This window comes from Liolophura sinensis, chromosome 3, assembly GCF_032854445.1.
Source record: "Liolophura sinensis isolate JHLJ2023 chromosome 3, CUHK_Ljap_v2, whole genome shotgun sequence".
NCBI classification, from domain to species: Eukaryota; Metazoa; Mollusca; class Polyplacophora; order Chitonida; family Chitonidae; genus Liolophura; species Liolophura sinensis.
The window spans coordinates 3,781,263-3,798,840 of record NC_088297.1 but is presented as its reverse complement, the minus strand read 5'-3'; the positions used below and the strand labels follow the sequence as shown (position 1 = coordinate 3,798,840).

At 38.7% G+C, this 17,578-nt stretch overlaps 1 protein-coding gene across 1 annotated transcript in view; it reads left to right on the top strand.

Moving 5' to 3' along the window:
- The first annotated feature begins 208 nt into the window (after nt 1-208).
- LOC135463673 (rho GTPase-activating protein 18-like) overlaps nt 209-17,578 on the top strand; it is a 63,063-nt gene continuing 45,693 nt past the window's right edge. The window contains exon 1 of the mRNA XM_064741053.1: nt 209-356. The gene's annotated coding sequence lies outside the window, so the exon portion shown is untranslated. The remainder of the gene's footprint in view (nt 357-17,578) is intronic.

Genomic DNA, 17,578 nt, shown 5'->3' with positions numbered 1-17,578 from the left:
ACGCTATAATAATGGCTTGTGTTGCATTCCCACGTGCACTGAATCGAAATGTGTTGTGTGAAATGATAATTGGTTTCAAGTACGTCCCACTTCTGCCTGCAGCATATACGAGGACATGTTTGCAATGTGCGCATGCGCCAGCCACGTACGGAAGTCAACAAGCAGTCTTTTCGCTCACCTGTCTGTGTCAAGTCAATGCTGTGTTTGTTTTCGCGTGAACGAAGGTAAAATCGAACAAGCGACCTTTTTCAGCCATGCACGGGACAGTTTAACACTCGAAGAAAGGTTGCATACTGAGGAAAAGTGTGGTGCCGAGAACTTTTGTTTCGATCTGCCGTGGTTTAACTTCAAAGTCGGTAAGTACAATTTTGAAGACCTTACCTGCGCTAGCCCATCAGACAACAACAACAGCAGCAGCAATATGTCATTTCAGTATTTGCCGACTTGTTGATAATGCTGTTGTTTTTCTTGTGTTATTTGTTCGTCGTGGTTCTTTCACTTGGAGGTCTTGAGGCTAGTATAGATTGAATCACAACTTATGTAGGAATATGTAAGCCTTCAACTATTTCCCGGGATGCAGCAACCTGCGGATGGTCGTGGGGTTCCCCTGGGCTCTGGCCGGTTTCCTCCCACCATAATGCTGGCCACCCTCGTACAAGTGAAATATTCTTGAGTATGGTGTAAAACACCAATCAAACAAGTGAATAAATCAACTATTTACTTACGGTACCGGTACCCAAAGTTACCTGGACTTAAAATAATGAATTTACAGGCTTTTACTGTTTGGCACCATTCAGGAGTTGGAAATTCTGCTGTTATTTTGATCACCTGGTTTAGGATGTGATGTCAGATTCATGGTGATGTTAATTTACTTCCCACAATAAACATAGGGGGGTCTCCGTGGCTCAGTCGGTTAAAGCGCTAGCGCAGCATAATGACCCAGGAGTCTCTCACCAATGCGGTCGCTGTGAGTTCAAGTCCAGCTCATGCTGGCAGCCGTACGTGAGAAGGTCAGCCAGCTACCTGCGGATGGTTGTGGGTTTCCCCCGGGCTGTGCCCGGTTTCCACCCACCATAATGCTGGTCGCCGTCGTATAAGTGAAATATTCTTGAGTATGGCGTAAAACACCAATCAAAAAAAAAAAAAAACATAGGAATAAAAAAAAAAAATGAGTGGGAGGGATAAGGACAAGGTTGACGCCTTGGCTGGTTGCTGACCCACTTCTCAATTATTCAAGGGATTATTTAGTGAATTGATGTTAATTTATGGTGTGATAGCAACCAACTCTTTGCAAAAGCCAAATGAGTAAACAAGAAGGAAATATAGGCAGCGCTGTCATGACTGTGAATAAACATTACAACCCTCGTTATAACTGCATGTCTTATCGAGAGTCTTTAAGGTAAGGTTGTTGTCACTTGAATTTGTGGCTTGAATTTATTGAAGAATGTATTTGTCACAGTAAACATCTGTGAAGTGGTCATTGATGAAAAAAGGCATCAATCTTGTCTTTACGATCGACTGCCATCTCCTCTCAATTACTTGTTTTAAGATTTTCTAACATGAATTGGTTGAGCTGTATACTATAGACCCTAAGTATTAAAATCAACACCCACTATCATGCTGATAAACATATGCATTTAGGAGTCTCTCACCAATGTGGTCGCTGTGTGTTCAAGTCCAGCCCAGACTAATTTCCTCACGGGTCATACGTGGGAAGGCCATTGGCAACCCCCAGATGGTTGTGGGGCTCTCTGCGGTTTCCTCCCACCCTAATGCTGGTCATTGTTTTAAATAAGAGAAATGTTCTTGAATAAGGCACAAAACCAAATAAAAAAGATGCATAGTGGTTAATGAAACCAGAGCATCATGTATGTAAGCTATAAATGTCATAATGGCATTAACTATAAATAACCATTTAAAAGGGGGTCAAAGATGTTTCTTGGTAAGATAACAGCGTCCCTCTCACCCAATGAGAAAAAGAGTGATTATGAATATAGACTGATGTCAACTGTATATATACTTAAATGTCCTTGACCTTGCTTTAATACAGCTCTGCATTATTTATGTACTGCTCTCTGAGGTAGCAGTTAACTGTCCATTATTTGTAAGTTTGGTGAAGAATGCAACAGGATGTACTAAGATAATATTGACTTGACATCCACGTCTATCTGGTTGTGGAGCTTAATTGTCGCTCTAACATTGTCGGCTATGAAGATGTGAAGCGAGCTATGTATAGATTTAGTAAGAATTTGAAATCAGCTGTCTCATTTCCAGTTCTCCTTTTCCCCCATCTCTCCTAAGCTATTTTCATCAGAATGAGCCAGGTGAGGCCATCATTAAAATTATACATCTCCATTGTATGTAAAACAGCTAAGTGACCTCTACCCCCAACCCACCCCCCAAAAAAACACCTCTATTTTTTTGTAATAGGATTTTGAAAAAAAGGTTAATATGCATTCTATCTTTTTCATTTAGCAAGATTGACAAAATTTTCTTATCCGACTGATTGAGCGTATTTTTTCTCACAGGGTCAGGTTACACCCACAAAGTATTTTTTGAAAGGAAAGCCAAAGTGCAATTAATGAGGCAATTGTCTCTGTTCTGTTTCAATGGATAATCTGCTTTTTTTTTAAATGATAACCAGTATGATCTAGGCTGATAGATGTCTGATGTACAGGTGCATATAAAGCTCATGTTTATATTGGTATTATACGTACTGGTGACATGATGAAAAATTGCATGTCATTATTTGTGATTAGGTTAATGGCCCTGCTGAGCACCTGATTGCATGCTCGTATACAGTGATCAGTGCTTGCATGCTCTACACTGTACGTCTTCCTAATAACATGAATTAAGAGACCCAGGGATACATGTATATGTGCACACATGTGTAAGTTAATAGGTAAGCAAGATAACAATTTAATCCACTCTCATTCAGAGAGACTTTTACAGGTAATCCATAGAGAGGTCATATTTATATCAAGGGAGATCCAGGATCAAACCATGTGTCATCATGTAACCCTTCATGTTATGATGTGTCATCATGTAACCCTTCATGTTATGATGTGTCATCATGTAACCCTTCATGTTATGATGTGTCATCATGTAACCCTTCATGTTATGATGTGTCATCATGTAACCCTTCATGTCATAATGTGTCATCATGTAACCCTTCATGTTATGATGTGTCATCATGTAACCCTTCATGTTATAATGTGTCATCACGTAACCCTTCATGTTATAATGTGTCATCATGTAACCCTTCATGTTATGATGTGTCATCATGTAACCCTTCATGTTATAATGTGTCATCATGTAACCCTTCATGTCATAATGTGTCATCTTGTAACCCTTCATGTTATAATTTGTCATCATGTAACCCTTCATGTCATAATGTGTCATCACGTAACCCTTCATATTATAATGTGTCGTCGTGTAACCCTTGATGTTATAATGTGTCATCATGTAATTCTTCATGTTATAATGTGTCATCATGTAACCCTTCATGTTATGATGTGTCATCATGTAATTCCCCCGGGCTCAGCCCGGCTTCGTCCCGCCATAATGCTGGCCGCCTTAACCCTTCATGTTATAATGTCATCATGTAATTCTTCATGTTCTGATATGTCATCGTGTAACCCTTCATGTTATAATGTGTCATCACGTGATCTTTCATGCTATGAAGTGTCATCATGTAACCCTTTATGCTATGATGTCATCACGTAACCCTTCCTGTTATGATGTGTCATCATGTAACCCTTCATGTTAAGATGTGTCATCATGTAACCCTTCATGTTATAATGTGTCATCATGTAACCCTTCAAATTATGATGTGTCATCATGTAACCCTTCATGTTATGATGTGTCATCATGTAATTCTTCATGTTATAATGTGTCATCATGTAACCCTTCCTGTTATATGTCATCGTGTAACCCTTTATGTTATAATGTCATCGTGTAATTCTTCATGTTATAATGTGTCATCATGTAACCCTTCCTGTTATAATTTGTCATCATGTAACCCTTCATGTCATAATTTGTCATCATGTAACCCTTCATGTCATAATGTGTCATCTTGTAATTCTTCATGTTATAATGTGTCATCATGTAACCCTTCCTGTTATGTCATCGTGTAACCCTTCATGTCATAATGTGTAATCATGTAACCCTTCATGTTATAGTTTGTCATCATGTAACCCTTCATGTTATAATTTGTCATCATGTAACCCTTCATGTCATAATGTGTCATCTTGTAATTCTTCATGTTATAATGTGTCATCATGTAACCCTTCCTGTTATGTCATCGTGTAACCCTTCATGTCATAATGTGTAATCATGTAACCCTTCATGTTATAGTTTGTCATCATGTAACCCTTCATGTTATAATTTGTCATCATGTAACCCTTCATGTCATAATGTGTCATCTTGTAATTCTTCATGTTAAGATGTGTCATCATGTAACCCTTCATGTTATAATGTGTCATCATGTAACCTTCATGTTATAATGTGTCATCATGTAACCTTCATGTTATAATTTGTCATCATGTAACCCTTCATGCTATGATGTGTCATCATGTAACCCTTCATGTTATGATGTGTCATCATGTAACCTTCATGCTATGATGTGTCATCATGTAACCCTTCCTGTTATATGTCATCGTGTAACCCTTCATGCTATGATGTGTCATCATGTAACCCTTCATGTTATGATGTGTCATCATGTAACCCTTCATGTTATATGTCATCATGTAACCCTTCATGTTATAATGTGTCATCATGTAACCCTTCATGCTATGATGTGTCATCATGTAACCCTTCATGCTATGATGTGTCATCATGTAACCCTTCCTGTTATATGTCATCGTGTAACCCTTCATGCTATGATGTGTCATCATGTAACCCTTCATGTTATAATGTGTCATCATGTAACCCTTCATGTTATGATATGTCATCATGTAACCCTTCATGTTATAATGTGTCATCATGTAACCCTTCATGCTATGATGTGTCATCATGTAACCCTTCATGCTATGATGTATCTTCACCTAATTCCTGAACCCTTTCGCACTTGAAAGAGCAAATTTCATTGCAATTTATGCACGTTTTTAATTTTATTTTAGAGACATAAGAAAATTGGTTTGATTGTGCAGTTTCAAGGCTTCACAAAAAGCGTAATTTTATCAGTTAACGCAGAATAATACCTTCAAAATGTGCTGTAATAAACACTTTGCAAGCATACGAAACGGTTGAGGAATTACAGAGCTTGTATAGACCTCATGACACTCATCATTATTGACAACATGTATACGCAGGAAAGATAATATGAATGGAGCTTAAACAAAACGAAAAAAAAAAAAACAAATGTTGTTGTAATTAATCGGGTGCCTTGTGCCCATCCTGAGTATTACGTAAATCACAAAGCACAATAAATGTACTGTGCGATGGTGTATATTGTGTCTGATAGGTGTGCAGAGTAGGTGGTAATTTGCATAATTTATGTACATCTGCCATTACCTGTATAATACAGTATCTGTAGTGTAAGTACATGCATAATAGTGAATGTATATAGCATTCAGAATTTGTGAATAATATGGTGATTTAGTTTCACCTTTAAACTTGGGATATGGGGTGCATTTTGTCACCTTTACAAGTGGTTATACTGTTAAGGTCTTACCCCGATCACCTGTGCACTGTGATGATGGACAGGTATGACGTATATGTATATATACCTGCAACAGCAGTTGACATACAGAAAGTAGGTCAAGTTCCGATGATTTGCTTATAACCACTAAAATATGTCCAACATCTACAGGGTGTAAAGTATACAAGTATTTGACCTAAATTCCATCCCCAACTACGATTATTTTGTCATCAAGCCAAAAGTAGTGCTGATCTTACACAGGTGTTTGAGGGTTTGTTTTGGAACATTTAAGGATTATATCCTAAATGTAAATTTCAGCAAATGAGTTAAAATGTTGTCCCCTAAAATACAGTTTCAGAGGCATATAAATACCATAAAATATCTCTTGTGGGATGGAAACTTACATGTACTCATACATTGTACATTACATGTATATCCATGTACATTACATGTATATCTGTGTACATTATGTGTGTATCTGTGTACATTACATGTATATCAGTGTACATTACATGTATATCCCTGTACATTACATGTATATCTGTGTACATTACGTGTGTATCCCTGTACATTACATGTATATTCGTGTACGTTACGTGTATATACGAGTACATTACATGTATATCAGTGTACATTACATGTATATCCATGTACATTACGTGTATACCCCTGTACATTACCTGCATATCTGTGTACATTACATGTATATCTGTGTACATTACATGTATATCCCTGTACATTACGTGTATATCGGTGTACATTACATGTATAGCCCTGTACATCACATGTATATCGGTGTACATTACATGTATATCGGTGTACATTACATGTATATCCGTGTACATTACATGTATATCCGTGTACATTACATGTGTATCCCTGTACATTACTTGTATATCCCAGCACCTTATGTGAATATCCCTGTACATTACCTGAATATCCCTATACATCACGTGTATATCTCTGCACATTACATGTACGTGTATATCCCTGCACATTACGTGTATATCCTTGTACATTACATGAATATCCCTACACATTACGTGTATAAATTACATGTACATGCATCTTGGTGAAATGCATAGTTTGTATGTCATTTGTTGCATAAGTGAACTTTTTTTGAGTATAGTGTTAAACCCCAATCAAATATAAAACTAAATAAATATTATAACTAAACATGCAGGGTTTGTCACACATGATGCGTACATGTCCTTGTACATGTTCGATATCGCCACCCATACACTGCCATTTTATATGTCATATTAGTGAACAACTCTTGAAGATATACATTGACATATCTATACATATCTATATATATATGTGTGTGTATATATATATATATATATATATATATATATATATATATATATGTATGTATATGTGTATATATATATATATATATATATATATATATATATATATATATATATATACACCTCTAAGGAGTGGGTATTATATCTGTTTGTGTAAAAGTGCATGAAGATTTAGGTTTGACTTCATTAGTATTCATTATACTGGGGTGTAACCCATAACTGTCTGCAGGTTGCTGTTAGACCTTCCCACGTATGGCCGGAGATGAAGCTGGAGTTGAACTCACAGCGACCGCATTGGTGAGAGGCTCTTGGATCATTACGCTGGGCTAATGTGCTAACCAACTGTGCCATGGAGGTCCCCAAAGCACTCATTATAAAATTAGGGGATGCATGAATAAATGTGATCCATGCTCAGTGCAGCCTGATTCAGGCATGTACAATACACATGTGGAAATGTGATCCATGCTCAATGCAGCCTGATTCAGGCATGTACAATACACATGTAGAAATGTGATCCATGCTCAATGCAGCCTGATTCAGGCATGTACAATACACATGTAGAAATGTGATCCATGCTCAATGCAGCCTGATTCAGGCATGTACAATACACATGTAGAAATGTGATCCATGCTCAATGCAGCCTGATTCAGGCATGTACAGTACACATGTAGATATGTGATCCATGCTTAGTGCAGCCTGATTCAGGCATTTACAATACACATGTGGAAATGTGATCCATGCTCAATGCAGCCTGATCCAGGCATGTACAATACATGTAGAAATGTGATCCATGCTCAATGCAGCCTGATTCAGGCATGTACAATACACATGTAGAAATGTGATCCATGCTCAATGCAGCCTGATCCAGGCATGTACAATACACATGTAGAAATGTGATCCATGCTCAATGCAGCCTGATTCAGGCATGTACAATACACATGTAGATATGTGATCCATGCTCAGTGCAGCCTGATTCAGGCATATACAGTACACATGTGGAAATGTGATCCATGCTCAATGCAGCCTGATTCAGGCATGTACAATACACATGTAGAAATGTGATCCATGCTCAATGCAGCCTGATTCACGCATGTACAATACACATGTAGAAATGTGATCCATGCTCAGTGCTGCCTGTTCCAGGCATGTGCAATACACATGTAGAAATGTGATCCATGCTCAGTGCAGCCTGATTCAGGCATGTACAGTACACATGTAGATATGTGATCCATGCTTAGTGCAGCCTGATTCAGGCATTTACAATACACATGTGGAAATGTGATCCATGCTCAATGCAGCCTGATCCAGGCATGTACAATACATGTAGAAATGTGATCCATGCTCAATGCAACTTGATCCAGGCATGTACAATACACATGTAGAAATGTGATCCATGCTCAATGCAGCCTGATTCAGGCATGTACAATACACATGTAGAAATGTGATCCATGCTCAGTGCAGCCTGATTCAGGCATGTACAATACACATGTAGAAATGTGATCCATGCTCAATGCAACTTGATCCAGGCATGTACAATACACATGTAGAAATGTGATCCATGCTCAATGCAACTTGATCCAGGCATGTACAATACACATGTAGAAATGTGATCCATGCTCAATGCAGCCTGATCCAGGCATGTACAATACACATGTGGAAATGTGATCCATGCTCAGTGCAGCCTGATTCAGGCATTTACAGTACACATGTAGAAATGTGATCCATGCTCAGTGCAGCCTGATTCAGGCATGTACAATACACATGTAGAAATGTGATCCATGCTCAATGCAGCCTGGTTCAGGCATGTACAGTACACATGTAGAAATGTGATCCATGCTCAGTGCAGCCTGATTCAGGCATGTACAATACACATGTAGAAATGTGATCCATGGTCAGTGCAGCCTGATTCAAGCATGTACAATACACATGTAGAAATGTGATCCATGCTCAGTGCAGCCTGATTCAGGCATGTACAATACACATGTGGAAATGTGATCCATGCTCAGTGCAGCCTGATTCAGGCATGTACAATACACATGTAGAAAAGTGATCCGTGCTTAGTGCAGCCTGATTCAGGCATGTATAATACACATGTAGAAATGTGATCCATGCTCAATGCAGCCTGATCCAGGCATGTACAGTACACATGTGGAAATGTGATCCATGCTGAATGCAGCATGATCCAGGCATGTACAGTACACATGTAGAAATGTGATCCATACTCAATGCAGGCTGATTCAGGCATGTACAATGCACATGTAGAAATGTGATCCATGCTCAGTGCAGCCTGATTCAGGCATGTACAGTACACATGTAGAAATGTGATCCATGCTCAGTGCAGCCTGTCCAGGTATGTACAGTACACATGTAGAAATGTGATCCATGCTCAATGCAGCATGATCCAGGCATGTACAATACACATGTAGAAATGTGATCCATGCTCAATGCAGCCTGATTCAGGCATGTACAATACACTTGTAGAAATATGATCCATACTCAGTGCAGCCTGATCCAGGCATGTACAATACACATGTAGAAATGTGATCCATGCTCAGTGCAGCCTGATTCAGGCACGTACAATACACATGTGGAAATGTGATCCATGCTCAATGCAGCGTGGTTCAGGCATGTACAATACACATGTAGAAATGTGATCCATACTCAATGCAGCCTGATTCAGGCATGTACAGTACACATGTAGAAATGTGATCCATGCTCAATGCAGCCTGATTCAGGCATGTACAATACACATGTAGAAATGTGATCCATGCTCAATGCAGCCTGATTCAGGCATGTACAATACACATGTAGAAATGTGATCCATACTCAATGCAGCCTGATTCAGGCATGTACAGTACACATGTAGAAATGTGATCCATGCTCAATGCAGCCTGATTCAGGCATGTACAATACACATGTAGAAATGTGATCCATGCTCAATGCAGCCTGATTCAGGCATGTACAATACACATGTAGAAATGTGATCCATGCTCAATGCAACTTGATCCAGGCATGTACAATACACATGTAGAAATGTGATCCATGCTCAATGCAGCCTGATTCAGGCATGTACAATACACATGTAGATATGTGGTCCATGCTCAGTGCAGCCTGATTCAGGCATGTACAATACACATGTGGAAATGTAATCCATGCTCAATGCAGCCTGATTCAGGCATGTACAATACACATGTAGAAATGTGATCCATGCTCAATGCAGCCTGATTCAGGCATGTACAATACACATGTAGAAATGTGGTCCATGCTCAGTGCAGCCTGATTCAGGCATGTACAATACACATGTGGAAATGTGATCCATGCTCAGTGTAGCCTGGTTCAGGCATGTACAATACACATGTGGAAATGTGATCCATGCTCAATGCAGCCTGATTCAGGCACGTACAATACACATGTAGAAATGTGATCCATGCTCAGTGCAGCCTGGTTCAGGCACGTACAATACACATGTAGAAATGTGATCCATGCTCAATGCAGCCTGATTCAGGCATGTACAATACACATGTAGAAATGTGATCCATGCTCAATGCAGCCTGATTCAGGCATGTACAATACACATGTAGAAATGTGATCCATGCTCAATGCAGCCTGATTCAGGCATGTACAATACACATGTGGAAATGTGATCCATGCTCAATGCAGCCTGATTCAGGCATGTACAATACACATGTAGAAATGTGATCCATGCTCAATGCAGCCTGATTCAGGCATGTACAATACACATGTAGAAATGTGATCCATGCTCAATGCAGCCTGATTCAGGCATGTACAATACACATGTAGAAATGTGATCCATGCTCAATGCATCCTGATTCAGGCACGTACAATACACATGTAGAAATTTACATCAAGTAACAATTTTTTCAAAAATTGAAAGCTTTGCAGTTACATTTAACTGCAAAGTTATAAAAACCATTTCCAGTGTTAGGCAACACCAGTTTTACTTTTGCATTCGGATTTAGTTTCAACTGCATCTGTTATATTATATTATGTGAGATATGTATATAGTTCAATCTTGCAAATTGATAGAATTCGGGGATGCACTTAAATATAACTGCCCATAGCCTCTCTTTCAACACCATCGTCACTGACGTCACTTCATAAAACTGTGCATATTATTTCTTTATGCCCTAAAGTTCTCTCAGAATGTTTCAAAATATTGGCTGCAGAGGCGGTTAAAAAAGTGGTAGAATTAGGGTATGTGAGGTAGCAATAAATATAAACTCCGCACTCCCCAATTAGTGTTTATTCGGTATTCTGTATTAACATGTTTAATAAATACATGCAATCTAGAATAGTGACCCAGGCACTGTTATTTAGGAACATTGCTGTATATGTATGTAAGGCCTCACCAGTTTTGTTTTGTGTTTTACGGGTGACCCTACACTAAAAAATCCAAGCATGAAACAAAAATAAAACTCAAAATCCACCTTTTTATTTTGTCCAATCTTGATATTTTTAGGATTTTCTGTTTTTCAAAACTTCCTGATCATGGAAATATGTCATCAACAGGAAAAAATTTTGGGACAGTCCACATTTGCCACAGATTCGATGGTTTTAGAGTTTTATTTTTATACCTTCCTCTGACGACATTGAAAAAGGATTTTATTCTGTTTGTACAACAACAACGGTTTACATTGGTCTAGCCTAAACAAATTTGTAACAGTAGCTTCTGTAGTACAAGACTGTATAGAAAGTGTTAACGGTGCGACTGCACTGGTGCGGTACATTCTAAAGCATAGGAATCGCGTCTATTTCACCTTACCTGGGGTATAGATGTACAGGTATGTGTAGGCGGAGAATAGAAAGAGTCCCAGTAAATGTAAGTACCTACAGCAAATTTGACCTGTTTAACAGATGTGTACAGCATTTGCTTTTGTATAATTAAGGACAGTCTTGACAGTGTCATGGGTGAGTGCAGTGCCTTAGAGTCTTTTTGGTCAGCTGTGAATAGTGAATGGTCAATATTTTGGTACATTTTGCACCCCCTCCCCCCCTCTTCCCCCTTCTTTCTCTCTGCATGTGTACCCAATCTTCGTCCAGCTGAACTTTGTTACGTTATGGTAATGAACATTTTTCAGTGGCATTATACATTGTACATCAGGTTTTTGAGGGTACATTGATATGATTGTATACAAATTATGCCTTTTGTAACCTTTTGGCATGTTTGCAAGGTGTTTATTCAAGCATATTCTGAGGGCATTATTCTGTGTAGACTGATAAAATTATACTTTTTGTCGAGCCCTGAAATTGGTCAACCCAAGCAATGTAGTTTTGTCTCCAAAAGTGAAAGTGAAAAAGTGCATAAATTAAACTGAAATTTGCTTTTTCATGTGCGAAATGTTTGAGGAATTACAAAGCTATATTGACTTGTTGCTTGAAGAGGGGCACGTTTACACAATCAGTGTGTTCCTCCGTGTACGTGGTGCCTTTAAGAGTAAAAGTTACCTGAAAACCAGCCAGACGATTAAGGCTCCAGGGTTCAAAAGACCACTCCATTCGTTTGAATCTACAGTGTATTTAGACGAGAGTTATTCATGTATGTTGTATGCTTTGAATATTGCTGAACGTTTCATTTTAAAACAAACTTTTTCCAAGCTATGCATGTATAGTGACTATAAGGCATGTAGGAAACACTTTCCAGTTCAGGGTTAAAGTGATATGTAATACTGACATTTACATGGCCTGGTTTCCTCCCACCATAATGCTGACTGCCGTCCTATAGTTATTCTATTATTTGATTGATGTTTTACGCCATACTCAGGAATATTTCACTAATGCGACGGCGACCGGCATTATGATGAAAGGAAACCGGGCAGAGTCCGGCCGGCATCATAAAAGTGAAATATTCTTGAGAATGGCGTAGAACACCAGTCAACTAAATAAATGAATGTACCAAGAAAGCCTGATTAATATATTTTCATACCTACATATATGTACAGTGTACCTACCATGCATCACATTTCCAAAATAAAAGTACAAACTGTACATGTAGTTTTTAATACTTACGCTGTAGACTCAGATGTATTAATTACCTGTAGCCACAGACCACAGATTCACCTGTGTTTAATTAATTACAAAGTTTTTGCCAAGGACATCTGGTTACCCACAATGACGACTTCTGATGTCTTCAGGCTACCTCATACAAGCCCTTAGCTAGGCCAAATTGAAAAGTTTATTTGACTTAATTCTGGTTTCCTGTCGCCTACAGTAAGATTACTCAGTATTGAGATTTACTTACATGAACGTTCACTTACATGAACCTTCATTTGCATGTACATTCACTTGCATGTACATTCACTTGCATGAACATTCACTTGCATGTACATTCACTTGCATGTACATTCACTTGCATGAACATTCACTTGCATGTACATTCACTTGCATGTACATTCACTTGCATGAACATTCGTTTGCATGTACATTCACTTGCATGAACATTCACTTGCATGTACATTCACTTGCATGAACATTCACTTGCATGTACATTCACTTGCATGTACATTCACTTGCATGAACATTCATTTGCATGTACATTCACTTGCATGAACATTCACTTGCATGTACATTCACTTGCATGAACATTCACTTGCATGTACATTCACTTGCATGTACATTCACTTGCATGTACATTCACTTGCATGAACATTCGTTTACATGAACATTTACCACGAGCATACTGTATTTCACCTGTAATAAAAGTTTATGCATTTTTCAGATGAAGTACACATTTTTTTTCATTCTGATCAATTCGTCTACCTTATGAGGCAATCGTGATGTTGGCTTAATTTACATATATCAGCAAAACCTGAAGAATGGGCATTAACAGTATAATTTTTAGGCCTTGGTCAGCATCTGTAAGTGCATATTGACATACCAAAATAAAAATGAATGACTGATTTTTTGGGGTTTAATGTCGTACGTAACAATTTTTCAGTTGTATGACGACTGGGAGTCATAGGAGTGTGTGCACATACATTGTGTCTTCTTGTGGCATGGCGCGCCCTTACTGCCAAAACTGCTGAGGTATTATGCCATACCTGACACCTCCATACCTGACACCTCGCACTGTCACATTTTCCAACCAGTCTTGTTTCAGTGCTCGTCAGTGTCCAGGCAGCAACAGGTGCATGTACCATTTTTAAAGCCTTTGGTACATGTATGACCAGACCTGGGTTTGATCCAGCCTCCGAACGCGGACCCTCTAACCATTGGGCCACTGAAGCTGTCACACCAAAATAAAGTGAAGTAGAGTACATGTAGGACAAGAACTTGAGTGATACAAATACACATCTCGTTCTAGTAATGTAATACTGGTGCTTCTGGGTTCTGGAAAATTAGTGTCTGCTTTAAATAAATAAAACACTGTAAATAGAGTGACATCCTGAAATGAAATGAAATGAAATACATGGATTCAGCCTTTAATTGCCGACAATAAATGGTCAACAACGCTGGGTCAAACGTGAGTAAGTTCATCAGTAACCTGCCAAATGTCAGTGGTTTATCCTGTGCACTCCATTTCTCCCAATTCATAAAGCTGACCACCTTTATAGAAGTCATAAATTCTTGAGTGATAAATCAAATAACTGAATATACTTCTTGAAAAGAATTCATTGACCACTCCACTTCATTTTGTGATGAAATACTGCATTTGTTTGCATTTTTCACTATTATTTATTTATTTATTTGGTTGTTTTACACCATCTACTCAAGAATTTTCCCTTACGTGTATGTACATGTGTACTTAGTTTGTCAGTTTTTTTCATATGCATGCATGCCGGGGCATAAACCACTGAACTTCTGGAAAGTTACCGACAAACTTGTCCATATACAATACCTGGATACATGTACTAGTGCCTATATGTTCACATTATTGGAGGAAAACATGTTGTCCTTAGTGAACTGCACAAATGGTCACAGCAGCGAGAAATTCCTGGAAGGCTGGGGTAGTTACATACATGTACTGTAATTCTTTTCACCTTTCAAGGTGTTTATTTAAGGGTTTAACACCTTTGTCTTGGTGTTTGTTGTGTAACCCTTTATGGCTGAACCTTGTTTTGTATCTCGTCAGCGCTTTCGAGGGATTTGATGAGGTACAAAACCAGGTTCAGTGGTATCGGGTTACCCAACAAACATCAAGACAAAGGTGTTAATGTCTATTCTACCCTAAAAAATGAAGAAAATGAGGCAAAAAGACGGCATGTTTCATGCAGCTTGTTGCTGCCTTTCTCTTTCTCTCCTTCTGCAGAGGTCATACATTTTAAACCAATCAATGGCAAGCTTATTCCATTGCAGTTGACCCAGATATTTCAAAGCTACGTATGTATGACATCATGTATCGTTGAGTGATTTATTTATTGATTTGATTGGTGTTTTACGCCATACTCAAGAATGTTTCACTTACACGACGGCGGCCAGCAATATGGTGGGAGGAAACCGAGCAGAGCCCGGGGAAAAACCACAACCATCCGCAGGTTGCTGCCAGACCTTCCCACATACGGCCGATCGTTGAGTGACGTAGGAATGGAAAATTGCACTGTACATGTATTATGACATACCGCTGAGCTCAGTTTGGAACATCATGAAACAAATGTTTCTTTTTCCACTTCATGGCGTCTGAGTCTAAACTATCGAAAATGTAAAAACGGAAGCGATATCTATAAACTCTACGAAATAACACTTTTTTAACTGAAGGCAATTCCAATAGTTCACCTTTATATAAATCTGGAAACAAATCTAACAAGTAAAAAAAAAACTCAAATTCTTTTAACTGTAGGCATAAACAGTATGAAATGATACTACCCCGAGGAGGTAAACGTACCGGCCAGTGTGTTGCATTAGACACTCAGTGTTGTGAAAATGAAATGAAATAGAAATGATAGGTCATTTCTATTTAATATGTATATTTGCACACGGCCCGCAACTAACAGCGGGGTAGAATCAATCTTACTCTGAAGGCATTACTCTGTGTACACTGGTAAAATTACACTTTTTGCGAAGCCCTGAAATTGGCCAGTCCAACCAGTGTAGTTTTGTCTTGAAAATCAACTTTCAAATATGCCAAAAATTGCACTGAAAGTTGCCTTTTGATATGCGAAAAGGTTAATGAATTAAGGTACATGTCTAGATGGAAGCACAGGTGTATGGGAAGGTATACCCATGAACAGACCTGTTATCTCCATTCTTATAAACCCTGTTACCCATACACACAGCTAATCGTGTACAACCTGAAGAGTACAAAAGCCAGCACATGTAAATACTGAGTACAGGTGATAATTAAATGTCAAAGTATTATGACCACTTCTGACATGTACATGTACCTGGGGTCATAGTACATGCAGTTTCCTTATTAAAGTGGTCTCTTTTGTTAAAACGTTTTGTTGTCCCCAAGGGTTGACGTGGTTCTAACAAATCTAACGGAGATAAAAGCAGAGAACTCCCACTTTGATGTTACAGGTGGTTGATTCATGTACACCTGTGCCTTCCCCATTTATACTACATCTGCGTGTTTCCATGGCAATAGAACAGCAAGGATAAATCCACCAGTGGCTTCTTAAATCTATATACATATGATTGACAGTAGATGTTACATACAGCTTTGTGATGATCTTCCCAGGTGAACTTAGCTCTCTCTACAGGTAGCTTTGACTTAACGTGGTAGTGAACAGGTGTGCCACCTGAGACTCCCTGGCCGCATCTTGGCAGGTAGCAATCTGGGGTGTGGTTTTAGAGGTGGGGGTGTTGAAGACCAGGTGAAAGGTATGTGGTTGTCCAGTACAAGTGGACATCTTTACAATCAGTGTACCCTAAATCTTCAAGCTTTTCAACCGCCTATGCAACCAATGTTTTGAAACATTCTGAGAGAACTGTAGGGTGTAGAGAAATGATTTACACAGTTTTAAGAAGCCGCGTCTTTATCATGACACAAACAAATCATATTCAGGGGCGTTTTTATTATAATTGTATGCATAAATTCCACTAAAAAAGTGCTTTAGTACTTGAAAAGGTTGAAGATTAACAGTAAATCATTTCTAAAGTGCACAGGTATTGTGTGTGCACACAAGTATAATTCTGGACAGCGCGTAAACAGTAACATTTTAATGCATGTACATGAGTGTGCAGGGTACCTATGCTCCAGGGGCCCGTAATTCACCCCATTTCCCAATTCACAACCACAATTTTTTCTCAATTGGGGACTGATTTCCTAACATGTGACATTTTTTGGCATGCATGCACCTCTCTCTTACTGTTTGAGCCGTGGGGGTATAATTTGGGTGTATTATGAAGAGTGGCGTTTTGCTATGAGCCCACAGGCCCTTTCCCAAAATCCATGGATTATGTCCAGGGTAAATCAACATATAAACATGTATGAGTTATGTAGTATAGTGATATGACATCTACAGTAGATATACTCTCACGCCCATGGGGCTTATGGTATGAATGCAGTAGGGCCTTTAATAGCTTGGTGTAAACCTGTGTTAAGTCAACATTTGGGCGTAGTTAAGAGAGTACATATACATGTACATGTACCCTAAATGTGACCTAAAATTTTGCCCAGTGAAGTGCATTTTTAGAGGCAAGTAAATATCACAGAATATCATTTTCG